This window comes from Anomalospiza imberbis, chromosome Z (assembly GCF_031753505.1).
Source record: "Anomalospiza imberbis isolate Cuckoo-Finch-1a 21T00152 chromosome Z, ASM3175350v1, whole genome shotgun sequence".
In the NCBI taxonomy this organism is placed as follows: Eukaryota; Metazoa; Chordata; class Aves; order Passeriformes; family Viduidae; genus Anomalospiza; species Anomalospiza imberbis.
Window position 1 is genome coordinate 16,278,805 of NC_089721.1, and position 17,345 is coordinate 16,296,149.

At 40.3% G+C, this 17,345-nt stretch overlaps 1 pseudogene; it reads right to left on the reverse strand.

The window, feature by feature from the left end:
* The window catches only part of LOC137465520 (chondroitin sulfate proteoglycan 4-like), a 29,500-nt pseudogene extending 28,778 nt beyond the window's left edge, over positions 1-722 (reverse strand).
* Positions 723-17,345: the final 16,623 nt, after the last annotated feature.

Genomic DNA, 17,345 nt, shown 5'->3' on the forward strand with positions numbered 1-17,345 from the left:
CACAATCATACATTAATATATAGTTATTACATTAATTTTCATATCTTTTCACACTAATCATATAATTTACAAAATAGATTTGAAAAAATAAAATCCTAATAAAATTCTGTGTAGGTTTACTCGTCATCACAGATGTTTGATTAACTGCAGAAGCAGGAATGGACTCCTATGCAGTTCTGCTAGAAACAACAACTCCTGAGAGCCCAACTGAAAGTGATCTCTCATTGACTTACCTTGCAGAAAAACAATTACTCAGATCCAAGCATTTTCTGTAATGCTAACATCATCAAATCTGAAATTTTGTCTTTGCTGAATCTCATGGATTGAACACAATGATCTTAAGATCTAGAGATCTCAAAGGCTATAGAGATATAATTGTAAAAAATAAAAGCCATACTTTGAAATTATCAATTATATTAAGTGACTTTTCAACTTCTCCAAACAGCAACTTGTTTAGATATCTTGTTATAGACAACAGCCTTAAGAAAAACTTTGATAAATACAGGCTACACATATTTTTTAGCTACAGTTATAAAGCATACCTGTACATATCCTGAGCACAGCTCCATTAAACAATAATCGGTCTTCCCAGCTGCAAGAAAAAGCAGTCCCTGTGGTTTGCTTGCTCGAAACTGCAGCTGTAAGGATGTCTGAGGGGATGCTTCTGCCATGTTCAGCTCCACAAAGCTACCACCATAAAATGATACTGAAAGAAATAAAGGGAAATAAATAGGAAATTCAATTACACACATACAAAAAAAAATTTATCTTTCTTATTCATAGCTATATATATGTAAACAATTTATATTCTTTTCTATATGCTTCTTCACATACAAATGAAAATAAATCTCAGATATCAACTTCACCAGTCCAAGCAATTTAATAGGAGCCCAATGGCCATACCAGAATGGATAAGGGATGAATACAGTCCAGTTTTCTTATCTCCAACAGTGATGAGTGGAATGGCAAGAACCATGCACTTATATTGAATAATTTATTTCAAATACTCCTTCATTTTTGTTTGTTTGTTTCAGGTGTTTTCCTCAGCTTGTCACACCCTGTCTATTTCATAGTTGCCATTTGATTTTCTCTCTGAAGTATTCCTCTAGTTTCTCTTTGGAAACATTTTCATCTACAACATGCTCTTACATCTCCATCAGAGACAATCTATGTCATCTCTGCAATGAAGACCTACCTAGTCTCCTGCCATTAGCGTCATTTTCAGAAGTTTTCATCCCTCTCTTCCAGGCATAACTGCCCTCTTGTCTCCTGTATACAACCTCCAACCACCCCGCCATCCTGCTGGCCAGTCACTCAGATCTGTACAAGCCTTCCTTCTTTGTCTTCTCCTCTCTTCTCTGCTCTGAGGAACAGTAACACCAGTAAGAGTTTTCATTTGACTGCTCGCTGTCTTTACCATACCCATTATTACTATTTTGAACAGCACAGATCCTAAGACCAAATCCTCCAAAATTCTGCTGGTAACTTCCCTCTGACACATAAAAAAAAGGTATCAATCATCTACCACACCTCCTATTTAATCAATTACTTAATATACAAAGCCCTGCACTCCAATGAATGCTAAAAAGCCTTTGGTAGCAAACTTTTTAAGAAGTCTTCTGAAATTCCAAATCCTAGACACCCTGCCCACCCCCAGCAAGAAAACTCCAAGGGGTTTGTAAAGAAGTCTTTAAAGAAATCTTATAGACTCCTTCAAAATTTAAAGAAATCTTATACATTCCTTCTCACTTGTGCATCTTTTATCCTTTGTTACAGTACCTACAAATTTGAGGATGTCAGGCTTACAGTCCCCTGGTAATTTTTGTTTTAAATACTGGCATAAAATCTGCCACCATCCAGGCTTCAGGTACAAGGGAGTTTAAGCATGAGATCAGATATTACCCTTAGCAAGGAAGGTATTTCATCACCAAGTTTTTTTTTAGGTCAAACGCTCTCCTCCCCTTCCACCACCCCAAAAAAGGAATTTCAATTTGGGAATCGTCCCAATTAGCAGTAAATGCTATTTAGCTCAGCCTCTCTGCAGCAGCCATGCCCTTTCTGAGTGCTTCTTTTATACTAGTAACTTAATCAACTGGCTGCACAGACCCTCTGCAGGGTTTTTGTTCTTGATGTACTTAAGGAGGATTTAGTAAAAGCTTTGATTCCTTCATGCTGATCCTTGACCTTTTTTTTTTTTTCCCAGACGTGTCTATTTTCAAATTCCATCTGCCAAAGTTTATGATGCTTTCAGCTGTGTTTGGATACAGCTTGTAAGAACCCCACCAGTTAAATATTTATTTTGCAGTTTTTAGCTTCATTCTGAACAAATTTTCTCATTTTAAAATCAAGCACAACTGCAGAGGACTTTTGAGGTTTAAATGTTACAGCTCCTACATTAACTGTCCCCTTGCATAATCTAATACACTCTGACAACTCCTACAAAGTGTGACTTTGACTCTGAACTGGATTCTGTGCAGAGTACTAAATCAAAGACCTAATTTAGTAACTCATTCAGGAAAAACAATCAATAATAGTATCTAAAAATTTGCTATAGGATGTATAAGAATTCTAGGTAGCTTTCCCAAGAGTAAGATTTCAGCAAAACCCACAGCCAACAACAATGTAATATCAAGTTATATTAAGTACCTAGAGAAACACAGGAAAGACCTTTACATTACTGAAATACACATATTTCTTCCAAACAAAGAGTCACTACTGTGCCTAGAAAAATTTATTCCAAGTGGAACAAAAAGGAGCTCTTCCCCAGCAGTTTGCTTCTAGTTCAAAAGAAGTTTTCATGAAATAGCTCAAATAGACCTTGCAAGTTTTAGATTAAATTTATACACTGAGAGGACCTATGCCCTTTGCTGTACTTAAAAATGTTTTTCTGTGGGGTAAATAAAGAAAGACCTCCTCTTTAAAGCAAGTATTAGTATAACAGAACTAGAGACAAATCCCCTGTATAAGCAAGGACTAACTATTAAGATAGGAAATAGGTTAAATAATTATAATTTTTTATATTATTCTAAATTCATACATTAGATTTTGGGGAAAGAAATTAAGCAGAGATTATGGATTACTCAGTCCAATTCAGAATAACAAGAACGAAGCTGTAAAGTCAGTATTTTGCAGAGTACCACTAGGTTACAGTTTGATATTTATATGAATATAAATATATATACATAATACACAATATATATACATTCATACTATATATTAATTTTCTGGAAAGAAAAAAATAAACATAAGTTAAACGTTCTGCCTTCCATAAAACTCTTCAGAGTCAAAATCTGTCACTGAAGGTGGGGCAGGTACGCACTGATCTACCAGTAAACGATATTTTGAACCACCTATACTGCCTTGGCATGATTTCATTTACCGCTAGCAGAACCATATTTTTCTTTTTTTTTTGACACGTTACTTGCTTTATCACAGATAAGATCAAATTCCACTGTTGAGATTGAAAAACATCACCACTACCACACAATACATAATATGGTTTGCTTACAAATCTTACGCTCTCCAAAACACGGTGCTGCTATTTCAAAAACAGAAGTTGGGTTAATGATCTTTATTACAAGGACAAATAGGAAAAGCAATGCCGCAAAATGAGAGGTGAAAAAAACTTCCAAAGAATCAAAATAGGACACTTCATAATGAAAAACATTCCTCCACTTTTGTCAGCTTATCTAAGCTGGTAGCAGATGAAAAATGAAAGTGGAAAAGGAAGCTGCCAGATTCATCGGGAATGCCCTTTAAGGCTAAATATAACAACTATTCAAAAGGGAATTCTCAGGGTTGATTCCCACTTTCTCAGTGTAAAATTTAGTGAGATTTTGACAGTAAATCAAACACTACCAGAGTCTGTAAGGCTCTTACACTCACCTAAAACATACACAATTAAGAATATCCCCATGCTGCATCTACATATGCTTTACACACCAGAAACAATGATTAAAGGTCCCTTCCAAACCAAAGCATTCTATGACTTCCAAATAAAAGACAGTCCTGTAGTTAAAGCACTGAATGTGAAATGAACAGTGCTGATGTTATTTTCTGGTTCAATTACAGAAACTCACTGAAAACTGGAGTTGAGAAAGCCACTTAAAACCTAATTTCAGTGCACTGCCTATAAGAAGCTTATGGGTTTTTTTCCTTCCCAGCTTTCAACTGTTTTCTTCCCTCTTGCTAAATTACCTCTGGGTGAGGTTATAGCTGTAACAGCACCTGGAGTAAATGAAGAGAGCTGGATTTTAACAAGCTCTTCTGGTGGTGAAGTCAGTCCACAAGGCCTAGCAAATCTCAGCTTGAAGGCAGCTCAAGCAGAGCATCACAGATTGGTACACGTAGAAACAGCAGGCTAGTGTCCCAACCAGGTGATTTGGAAATGTATTATCTGGCTTTGCCTTGCACTGCCTGCAGTGCCAGGGACAGCGGACACTAACAGCAAGCCATAAAGCACTGGTTGGCCTTACACCACTATCACACCTAATATCCACAAAACCCTTTGCCATGTCATTTAAGACAATGCTACTATTACTAAAGATTGCCATTTCAGTGGCTCTCAGATCTTCTGACATCCTTGATGTGTCCAAGACATCTCTATGAGGACTAAAAAAATTCCTCCAACCACTATGGCTGCAGGGTCTTCACTCATAAAACTGATGAAAACATCACTTAGAGCTCCATGCACTCAAATTCTCTCATGAAAAGAAAAGATTGGTGTATTTCATTTATAGTATGTGAATTTAATCTTTTCATTAATCTCTTCATTAACTTCTGAGGTAAAAACTATTTTTTAAAGTTACAATTAAATTTAAGTTCATTTCTAACCAGTCTTCTCAGCTAGTGAAACAGATGCCACAAAACCACAGAAATTGACCACTAGACATTTCTAAAGAATGTTATCGTGATTGGTTTGTCTGACATGGGATTGCAGTGACGAACAGGAGGTGGGAGAAGGTAGATGAAAAACCACACTTCTTCAAGTGCATGCTCATCCAATAGTTTTTTTAATACATGTAAGTAATAAACTTTATTACCAGTCTTTTTAGCTCAAATTGCAATGTACTTCAAGTTACATCTCAAGAAACAGAATTTGCAGATTAAGTTTTTGGCTGTTTCAATGGTTTTGATGACTGCCCAAGACCTGCACCTTAATTCGCATCACTACTGGTGTGGTAACTGGCCTGTCTTGAAAAGCCAGGCACAAGACAGCTGAACCTGTATGCTAAAACCCAGACACCTGCAGTTGCTGGCTGATACTTACCATCGGGACTACCAGTTCACACGCATGGAGCAAGGGAGGAATTGCAGGGAATATTCCTGTTTCTACCTCAGCACTTTTCCTCTTGACATACTACAATTATGGTAAGAGGTGGAGGAAAAAGGTTTACATCTACGCTGCTTGTAAAGCATCCATGCTTTTATTAGGAAGTCTAGCTATGTCAAGTCTCGGCGTCTCTGCAGCAGGAGGGGAAGCAGGCACAACACGGGCTCGCACGCCAGCGGATAGCTCGGCCTTCACGCTAAGGCAAGAGGGCACCAAGCCTTCACAAAATGCCCGCCGTCCCACCACCTGTGCGGCCGCCTGCGCCGCCCGCCCTGCCCCGCTCTCGGCCAAGGGGCTGCGGCGGCAGCTGGCCCGAGCAAGGGGCCCACGCGGCCCCCACCGGGCCGGGGCAGAGGCACTCCCCATCGGACTGCTGCTTTCGCGAGAACACCGGCGGCAAGTCGCTCCAGCGCTCCGAGCAGTCCCGGCGCCCGGGCTGCAACCAGGCCGCCCCTTCCCCGCGGACGCAGGTGCCTTCCGGCCCCCGCCGCGGCCCTACCTGCGAAAGCGGGCCGGCCGGAGGCCAGCAGCAGCACCAGCAGCACCAGCAGCGCCGGCCATGCCGGAGCCGAGGCCCGCCCGGTTTCCCCCAGCTCGGGTGGCCGTGGGGCTGCGGAGCACCGCAGGGCAGCGGAGCACCGCAGGGCAGCGGCGGGGAGTGTCACCGCCCCGTCCCGTGCTCCCCGCCCGTCGCCCGGGACGGCCTCCGCCCTCCTCTCCTCTTTCCCGCCCTACTCACAGCGCAGCCTCTGCGCCCGCTGGCTCCCGCTCCAGGAGTGCCGGCCTGGGACGCATAGCCTCCAGCGCCCTCCACGGCTGTGGGTTAGTGCGTGCTTCGGGTGGGACTTGCCCACATGTGGATCACAGCTGTTGTCAGTGGTTCACCCACTGCACACTCTCTGTCTCCATTGCCTGCCCGTCGCAGTGGAGGCTGCTCTGAGGAGCCCGAAACCTTCCCCTTTCCTGGCTGGAGCATCTCCATCCCTCAGAGTGTTTGCATGCTGTCCATAAAGAAACACACCACACTGCTTTAGTGAAGAAACATGTTACACGTAGACCAAACAATGGTTTCAGAATTTGAGACGATCACAGAATCAATTAGGCCAACCTATGACTGAACACCACCATTTCAGCTCTACCATGCTACTGAGAGCCACATCTGGCCTTTCCTTCAACACCTTCAAGTGAAGGTGACTCCACTATCTCTCTGGGCACCCCATTCCTGTGTCTAACCACCCTTTCTGTGAAGAAATTCCTCCTAATGTCCATCCTGTATCCCCCCTGGCCCAGCTTAAGACCATGTCTTCTCATCCTGTTTCCTGGTAGAAGAGGCTAATCACCAACTGTCTACAACATCCTCCAAGCTCATTGTAGTGGTAAGGTCTGATTATAAAACATACAGGTCCTAAATTGGAAAAAAATATGCAGTTCACACCTCCTCACTGCAGTCCTATAATTAAAAGCACAAAGTGTCAGCTTAGAAAATGTTTTTAAAGAGCACATTTCAGCCAGTCATTTATAACCCTTTATCACACTTAATTCAAATATGCAGACATGCCTTGAGATACATAAATAATCCGTGCCAGGAACCGCCTTGCAGTCATAAAATTTTCTGTGATTTTATCAGCTAGCTGGGTGCGTTGCAATGTGTCTCAACAGGTCGGTTGTTTTTTTAACTTGTTACTCCCTTACACATAGGACTGGAATCTGTGACCTGAAATATGACACTAAGCAAGCAGAGTAAGTAACTGAGATACCAAAACTGAAAAAAAAAGAAGAAAATTTTGTGATGGCATGAATATCTTTTCTGGGTCAGCTGTCTGGTTCTTCTCTTCCTTTGAGGTTTGCAATCAGCATTTAGTCTATATTTTCCTTAGAAATTTTTGGCAGGCTTTGCTATCTTTAAAGTTTTAGAATAATGTATGTGACAGCAGGGAGAATCTGTGCCCAGATGGAAATCATGGAGAGGGATCTTCCCTTAAATATCACTTAAAAACTTTATTAAAGTTCTTAAAGGCAGAGGCCTGATAAACTTCATTCACTTCAGACTGGCACTCAAAGAAGATTTGTGAAAACCTGGAGAAGGTACTGAGAAAAGCATCTATTTAAAATGTGAACAAGAAGGTAAAAAAGAGGATTTAATGTGGGATAACAATTTATAGCATGACTAATACTGGAAAAGCAGGTCTCCAGATGTGTATCAACAAACCCCTGTGCTGCAGCAAGGAATCCTGGGGAAAAGTTTTGCCTTTGCTTCACCTGAGTTACACAGGTCTCACTTAACTTATCCCTACCCTGTGCAGAGAAAATTGCAGGGAAAGTCATTGGATTATACCTCAGAAGGGTACCTCATCACTTGCTCTGTGGGCCTTGAGAAGTAGTAGTCAAAAAATACTGCAGCAAGGTGCTCAAATGAGGGGCACAAGGTAGGTAAAGGAGTATCCCATACATGAGAGGGGTTTTGGGGCCAAATGCAAAGACAGCGAGATAGGGAGCATGAAGGCCCTGGTGCAAACCCGGTGAGGCACATGCAGGAGGACACTGTGCAAACAGAGAGCACATCTGTGCTGGACCAGAGCACCACTGGAGGTCTGAGTTCAGAGAAGGGAAAATAAATAAGCAGTGTCACTGGAGGTATCACACTGGATACAGAGCTACAAAAACTTTGTGAATATAAAAAAATATGAACGACTCATATTTTTAAAAATACCTCATGATTCATGGTATAGGATGAACTTTGGGAATAAGATGCAGAACAAATTTTTATATATATGTATATATATATGCTCATTTAAAATTCGCCTTTTGTCCAAAGAAAGGCAATTGACTCTGAGGCCAATTGAAGGGGCTGACAGCTCAAATTGTTCAGCCCAGAGAAGAGGAGAGGTTCAGGGGAATCTAATCAATTATTTTATCAATGTCTATTAGCAGGTGATGGGAGAATGTGAAAAGAGGGAGGAGGACTTATTACAGGTGTCCAGGGAAAGTTCAAGCACAATTAAGTCCAAATTGCAATAAAGGAAATTGCATTTAAATACAAAAAATCCTCCTCATGCTTGGGATAAAGCACTAGAACAGGTTGCTCAGACAGGTTCTCCATCTTTATTCATATTCAGAACTTGAGAGGGCACAGCCCTGAGCAACCAGCTGGCAGTGGCCCTACTTTGAACAGAGGGGTAGGTCGGGGCAGTCTCCAGAGGTACCTTCCCACCTCAGGTGTTCTGTGGTGTTGTGACTCAGAAATCTTCATGGACATTTAAAACAAACATTGAGACTTCTGAAAAGAGAAAGGCCATATCTTGAGCAATGCCTACATGGCTATAGCTTTAAGGCACATTTTCTTAAGTCATTTAGGATTTTCCAACCATGGGTCCTACTTGCTTGTAGTGGAACATATGTTTCTAAAGAAATATGTTAAAGATTTGGATAAACACTATTACTGTTAAAACATACTTCATCATACTTCCTTTTTTAATTTCTGCTTTTCCTATATGTCTGTGATTTGGGGAGGTTAATTTTTTTTTTCCTTTTTGTAATATTTAGCATATATTTTTCAAGGATTTATTATGTCTTAAAAGCACAGCAGGATTTGTTGCCTACAAAAAATTCCAGTCATGGAATGGTTCCTGTATGCCAGCTGTATATCCAGTAGTAGTTGATCTCAGTGCTGAATAGTTCTGTGTGAATGTGTAAAATCATGCAACTAGTTGACAGATTCTTTCCTAATAATGATGGAGATCTGCTTGTTTGCATCTGACAACCTATCAGTATATAAGTTTATTTTTATTTTTTTTGGTTGGAAAAAGGTTCCACTGATAAGACAGGATTTTCTTGTGGTACTGGAAACCACTTTAAAGGTTAGTTCCGATTTAATTTTCAATTAATAATACTCTTTGCAAATTGCTGCTGCAGACAAGATTTTCGTAGGGTTCGCATAGGCTTTCAGACAGTTGTGGGGAAAATACAAAACCAAGAGCAAACAAACAAAAATCCCCCACAAAAGGTCTCAACATGTTTTGAAACAATTTCCATCCCATTTCTTTGAATTTGGTTAAATTATACTGAAATTGCAGTTGTGGGTAAGTAACAATCACTTAGCAGACATGACTGGATAAATATAATGGAAAGCTTGAACACTGGCTACACTCTGTCACGTGGAAAATACTGAAGTTCGATTTCCTGAATGGAGGTGCAGAGTAGCGGACCAAAGCTTCTTAATATCACAGATACAAAGTAGTTGTGTATGTATGTTCCGTTGTCTCATCAAAAGCAAGAACAAACTTTCAGTGGTCCATACAGATCCCCAAAGATGTTGACTGGAAAGACGCTAGAGGGAGTCCTTTTTTCTTGTAACAGCTCCTTACCTAAATAATACCTTATAAATGAAAATGTTGAAAAAGAGCTTCTGGGAAAAATGAAGGAGCTGTTAATTTAGATGGGATCAAACAGTATTTAACTTCTAAATTCTAAGCTTGCAATGATTCATTAATACAAGTGAATTTTTTAAAGGGCATATTTTAAATAAGAGCTTTTTTTTCCAGTAAAAAATGTATTTAGTGTCATCATTCAAAATTAATCTCTCACATTATTGTTCTGGTAATTTACATTACAAGGGACCTGTTCTACAAAGCTATGCTGTTCATATGATACATAACTGAAGACTTAAGATTGATAGGCTCTAAGTATTCAAGTTAGACTAAAGACTTTTACTGAAGTCAATGGAAGTTGTCAGCTGTCAGCATCACATTTGCAATAAAAATAGGTTTCCTAAAAATGCCTTGGTGCATTCCACAAGTTACTGTGCTGTACTGGTCCATGCATGTACCTAAACCACATTAGCAGTTTTGAAAACTGTAGGAATCTGAAAGAGAAATTCATATGCATGCAGGACTGGAACTCCTCAGTAGCTCACAATTATAGTTTTTCCTGTGCCACTGGGACGGGGAATATTTATTGTGATGTGGCAGATCCTAAATTGTAAGCTTAAAGCAAAGCAAAGCTCTATGCTCTGAATTAAGTGGAAAGAAAACATAGGCATTCACTAGGGATCAAAATGCTTCCTTTCTTCCCCATGCCTCAAACCAATACTTCTTAGCCTGCTTCGGGTATTCACCATATTCTCATCCCCTCCAGGATCTCACAGAATGAGTGCTCACCTCTTGCTCCTCTCCTGATGCTGAGTGAGCAACATTGGGGCGCTCTGAGATTGACTCGGGCGTAGGTCATCCAGGAAAATAAAATTATCTTTTTCTGCTACAATGGCATAGTCTGAGAAACTCAACACAGCAGTCAGCACAGGAGGCTGCAGATATTACTGGAGGAAGAGGTGTGGAGAACCCAGAGAAGAAACTGGAGGAATGACTCTGGTGGGTAGTGGTGCCCTTTACCTGCACAGCAGTAGTGTGCCTTTGAGATCAAGCTATTAAGAGGCCAGCCCAGTGGAGATCCCCACTGTAGTAATGTTACCAGGGCAAGAGAAAAATCACAGCCATGTAAGCAGGCAATATAGCAGACTTTTCTCCCTTAAGCTATTCATAACGTAAAGGTTTGCTCATCCTCCTTTTTTCCTCTGTGGGTGGTAAGGCTCAATTACATCAGTTTGCAGCTGTGTACATCTTCAGGCTGTGCAGTGGAGGATCTGCTGTCCTCACTTGCTGTCCTCACATTCATGCTTGAATTGTCATGGCTGCTCAATTGCGCTAATAAAGGCTGCTAAAGCAATAGAGTTTTAGAAGAGACAAAGAAGCATGAGTGCATATTATGATGCCATGGCATAGAGTCTCCCTTATCCCCTGTAAGGTAAATGCTAGCAAACACAGGACATTCACCCTGTGATCTCTCCTAGTTACAGATCAAACTGTTGTTATTTTCTAGCAACACATTTACTTAATTTACAGAATACAATAACTAGTATAGAAGCATATTAAGTATTATTTAAATCAATCTATTGTTTTTAAACCAAATTAGGGAAGTGCAGGGAAAAATGCAGAAGTCTTAGCTTGTGTTATCTTTGCTTGCTTGTTCTGCTTAACAATGTGAAAAATGTGGTTCTTTATCCCAGGTGTTTACTGATCTACATATATGAAAGAGTCTGGATTTTCACACTGGCCTTAAAATGAACCTTTCTTTGCCCCAAGTTCAGTGTTAAGTGTTGCAGTTTAGTGTCCTCTCTTCTGAAAATCTGTACAAAAAGTCTCAGGTCATTTCTTTCTTTGGTACCTATTTAAAACATCCAACTCCAAAAGTGATAATCTTTCCTCAGAGATAATCTTTCAGAACTGGGAGTCTTGAAACAGACCTTCACTTCTATCTGCCAAAGCAAATCAACAGCTAAAAGTCCAGCAAAGAAAAAACAGCAGCTACAGCAAAACTATGCAAGTTATCTTTGCACAGGGAGGAGACTAGAATGCAACTTTTGTACAGGTCAAAGGAGGCAGAGGAACTCAAAGGGATACTGCTAAAGAAAATGCTTTCATGCCCCTGGCTTCAGTACACTGAAAGAGATAAAGCAACTCCCTGGAGAGGGCTTCACTTCCAGGGAAGTTGTGTATGGTCTTTCTCAAGATATTTGAAGAATTCAGATTCTTAGGATTTCGTGAAAAATATCATCTCATTCCATTAAATGGCTGAGTTAGAGACTGTATAGGGATCAGAGAGTGAAGCAGCTCAATTACAAGCAGTATGTCAGAATGATAAGTAAATGTAGTTAAATAGGAAAAAAAAAACCACACTTTCCTACGGTTTTGAGTTTGGGGCTTTTTTTCTGCACCGATTTGTGCAGTACACTAATAATTTTTGGCTTTAGCAGATTTTTATGCCACTTCTGCTGATCAGAACCTTCATGAGTGTTGTTTGTACCCAGTGTCCTTTGATTAGACATATTTTCTTTAGGAAAACCACTTATATTCCTCCACACCAGTCTGTTTTTCTCATTTCCCTGTGCAAATGGTTTGGATTCTTCCAACAGAAGTAACTCATCCTGGATCAGTGAGAACTGTCCACAGTGGCACTATTATTGTTCTGGTGGAGGATCTTGTACTTTTTCATATGCTGTCTTTAGCATCCCTATAAGTGAGTGGTGCCTCCTCCTCTGATACTCACATTACTCTCATTCCTGCTGCCTGTATTAAAAAGTACATTTGCAAATGTATTTTGTATGACTTTGCTTTTTGGATTACTTATTAAATTGCAGCTGTAGTAAGTCCATACCATTGCTATGCAGAAAACTATCTCTTTGTCTTAATCAATATCCTCTGTTGATATCTGGATGGGATTACTGTCTTGCATCAATCTTACAGAGATGCTGCTGCACTGGCTAAACAACCTCAGGCTCATGCTAGCTATTTTCACAACCTTCATGATTTTGACTGTTTTGTTCTTACTAAAGCACTCATATTAGGAGTAATGTGATCTTGCCTTTTTTTTGTGTTAGCTATGGTTACAGAACAATGTTGGCTGTGGGTGAATAATAACATAGGATCGAAGGAACCACCTGTATCATTAAATGAGACCTTCCAGCTACTGCAAACATTACCTCATATAATAATCACTGTTACTCATTTATTGAACTCTATCTTAAAAGCATTCAGATGGCTTGGACTCATCCCTGTCCTTTACCTAATGCAATTTTTGGAACGCTGCCCCTGAATATGATTGGAAACTACTGGTCCTCAGCTGAAGTTCTTTATGGGCAGTTGATATCATATTTTTGCCAACATTACTTTTGAATCGAACTAGTTAGCAAACTCTGTGTGCTGACATTTTCCTCAATGTACTTGTATCTGGCACTCTTTTTCCCAAAAGCCCTAGCTGAACAAGCCTGCTTTGTCTATCTATCCTCTTCTTGCAAATTAAGTTCTCAGTACCCTCACTGTTTTTTCAGCCTTCTTCTCTTCCTTTGCTGGTTTGAAACCACCTTTCAGAAACAGAGGTGAACAGAATAATGTACAGCCACTCAGACTTGGTCACAGAAAGGCTTTGTCTCACACTTTCCTCTCATTGCTTCAGATGGTCTGGTGCTGCCTTAGACAGTGGACCAGACTGTCAAATCCAAGAGAAATCCTTCACCTCAAACCTGGGAAAGGAGGGGACAGCTACAACATCTGGCACGGGAGATGACTGCCACCATGCTGCTGTCCAGAGGCTCCAGATTTCTCTGATTTGGCTTTCTGATAGCAACCTCTCAGTGATGGATCAGACCAATGGAAACATTGGATTAATAACTACGGTCCCCATGCCCCACGTGAGGAGCACAGCTGGCATTGGCACTGGTCTTGTGTCTTAGATGGGTTTACCACATTTATCCCAACCAAGAGCCTGTGTACACATTGTATTAGATTCACTATTGTAGCTCTTTAACCTCTATAATTATGTTACTAATGTCATGCACCTTTTAGAACTTGTGTTCTTTTGGTTTTCTCATATCTAAAGTTGTCCCATTGCAACTTTTCTTGAGAATTCTTTGCCAGTTCTCTTTTGTTGCATCATTGTCATTTATTTGTCTGGGGTAATTGAAGTGCTGTACTCCTCCCTGCATGGACAGATTAAAAACAATCACAGCCCAATAGTTTTGGAAATGGGTCTTATAAATAATGAGAAAAGAATGAAATGTTGGGCCTAGGTGTGATGTGATGACCAGGACTGCAAAGACAGCCTGTAGGTTTTTAATACTTTTTTATAATGTTGCTGTAATGATTAATAGTGTTAATGTTTTATATATAGTGTAAGTTTTGCCACAGAGTTTGGAAGAATAGAATTTGAAGGCTGGGCTGTTGGGTTGGTGCTCTGGTGCTTGGGAGCATTGCATCAGATAATAGTATCTGAAAAAGTATATGAGAGTTTTTGAGTGAAGAGAATATTGAAAAGATCATCAAAGCTACTGTCCTTGATGAAGCTGATGACACAAATTCAGTGATGTATGGTCTTGGACAGAAAGACAAATAATATTACTGACCTGAAGGCCTGCTTGCACTATCAAAAACATTTGCATTGAGTTTCATAGGGCTGGGATTTAATCAAAAATTTTTAATTTAGTACTCGTAGAAGCATGGAGACATGGGAGGTCTCGAGGTGACTTGGTCACCAGTAGAAGTGGATTCTTAATGGCTGCAATTTTTTCAGGCAGCAGGAAAAAGTTCTGACATATCTTCAGTTTTTATTGCTCTGTGGCTAACTTGTCATGTCATGCAGCCACATTTCCTGGTGTCTCCCAGCCATGACAATTTCTTATACAAAGAAGAGGAAGATTGTTTTCATTTTTAATCCATTATTTTCCTTAAGAAGGACAGTGTGGATTTGAAAAGCAATGTCTTAACACTTTGGGCATGTTTGACTCATCCTGTCTGACTGATCTCTCACTGCCATAACAAATCTGGTGTGAACACTTTGTTCTGGTGTGTGGTATTTCAACTCTGAGATTACATTTTGGAAGCAGTCCTGTATCCCACTCCATTGTCCAGACCAACTGAACTGGAGCCAGTTCACTCTATGCTGTTACTAACAAAGAATGTTTCAGGGGTTTGGGTAGCTGGGAGAGAGAAAGATGTACTCTGAAACCATTTACAGACCTCCCCAGCTGTAAATGGTGTCCCTGGTACCTACTCAATTTTATCAAGTGTTTTCACTACTCCAGGTCATATGCCTGTAGATTACTCTATAGGAGATACTGAACTTCTACTCTCTTCCCTACCTAGTGTATAAGTTGTCCATAAAACTGACTATTGCCCACCCACTGGCACTGGAAATAGTCCCACAGTTTATTGCACATGTACCCACACACCCCTTCAGACAGGGGCTCCAATACTGGTAATCCAGTCATCCTGTGTTTTTTTTCCAGCTGTCAGACCTTGTGCTAATCCTGTATACCTCTTTCAGACTGATGACTGATGAAAGTTTGTTTTCTTGGTGTTATTTAGGTAGGAAGACTCGGTACAAAAGACACAGATGGCAACAATCATTTAAAGATCTTGATGGCTTGTGCTTACCAAGGACTGCTTGTAGAACAAGAAATATGCCTTTAGGCCCTGAGGAATCACAAGTGTCAGCAGGGTTCATCTGCAATGTATTTCAGTGCAAAATTTTAAAAGGAAATATTATGAGAGTTAGTTTCTCCTTCCAGAGAAAGTTTGCTGGTCATTTCAGATCTGTGTAGTGCTATTGTTCTTCACTGATGCTTCAGGCTGGAATGGGATTATTTTTCTCTTCAAAAGTTTAAAAATGGCAGATCTCATCAAGGCAGGCTACCTCCATGTTTTCCCACTGCCCCTGGGGTACTATCAGCACTAGCAAAACTTGTACCCTTGTTGAAGAGTGGGTCTAGTGATATGGTGGTTGAAAGCAGTAGTGAGCTTGGAGATCGTGGCAGCTTCGCTGAACCATAGCATCCTACGAATGTGTCTGAGTTGGCTCTGGAAGCAAAAATAGGGCCAGGTATGTGGAGTGGCAATATTGCTTTCCAAATTATATCCAGGCTGCCTCAGGCTTCTTTAAAGATATGTCCACTCCGCATGAAGTTTCAAAGTAGAAATTCTTCACTGCAGCACCACTGGAGTCAAAAGGAATCAGAGATTAGTTGCTTGAAAACAGAGGTAGTCTCAATTCTGGTGGTCAGTCCAACTTCTATCTGGGAGACCTAGAAAGGATTGTGGGAGGTGGATAAAGAAGACAGAGAAAGGAATGTTGGCAGAAAAGGAAAAAAATGTGGAAAGAGAAGGGAAAGACTGTCTGCTCTGCAGGTGGTAGGTGTGTGACTGGGATAGAGATACTAGAAAGAAGAATGTTGTAACGAATTACAGAAGAGATTTCATTGACCATTTACTTTTACAGTCTGTCAGCATTTCTCCTAAAGCTAGGGTAATCCAGAGACCTTAAAATTAATTCATAAGCAGATCCCCAAGCTGCCAAGTGCAAATTGCTAATTCCTGTTACCCTTCAAAAGAGAGATTCTCTCCCCTCTTTTTTATGGTCACAATGAAGTGTGATTTTCTGAGGCTCTCTATTTGTATTCTTTGCACAGAACAATACTTTTACTGTTACATACTCTGGATATGCTTCTTCTGCAAACACTTTAGCTTTTAAACACAGCATGTCTGGTTTTTTTTGGCTTCCTTTCTCTTTTTACCCAACGTATTAGAAAAACAGACGTGTCTCCATTGCAATCTGTATTCACAGCACACTGATCTGTGCCATTTTGCATCTTCTGCCACTGTTGATCTCATGTGGTTATTGAGAACCCTTTGTGTCAGACATTGACTAAAACACTTTAAAACTACAAAAGTTTTATTTTCCCAGTATTATCCCAATTTTCTCATTAAGACTGGCAGAGCCAAATCTAATTCAATTCTTGCAATAAGATCTCAGGCCTAAGCACTTACATAGCTGTTTTCTGAAGAGCAGACTGCCTGCAAGGACTCCTGCTCCATCTTCAGTCCTAGTGATGTGACACCACTGAATCCAGTTGAACGCCAATGTTTGAAAACACTGCTGACAATGACAGCAGCATCAGACTCACCTATGTGTATTTTACATGTGTCTGTAATTTTTTCCATCCCACTCCAAACTTTGTTTTCATGTGTGTACCACTGATGCTCATAAAGTGTAATGCTTGAGAGGTCTAGATAGATTTTTTTCTTGTTGTAGTTATTAAAGAATTTGGAGTTTTGAAAGAAAGCAGTCAGTTGCCTTCCTTTGTATGAATACCATTTTTCATACAGAAAAAACAGGATTAGTCATTTGATAGCTGACATTTGAATCATGCTATGTTGCAGTCTTTTTCCCTTAAACACAATGCTACCTGTTGCTCTGACAATCAAAATCTATCTATTGTAAAAATGTCCTTAACATTTGGGTTTGCTTGAGGAGGTAGCTTTAATCCTCTGTCTGACAGTCAAACAGGAATTTTTCTGGTATGGATAGCCTAGGAACTATATTTCGCAGCTGCTCAGCCTTCTTTAAATGCAGCATGACTTCAGAAATAGACCCATTGAGAGCACTACTTTCCCTGATATTTAATCTT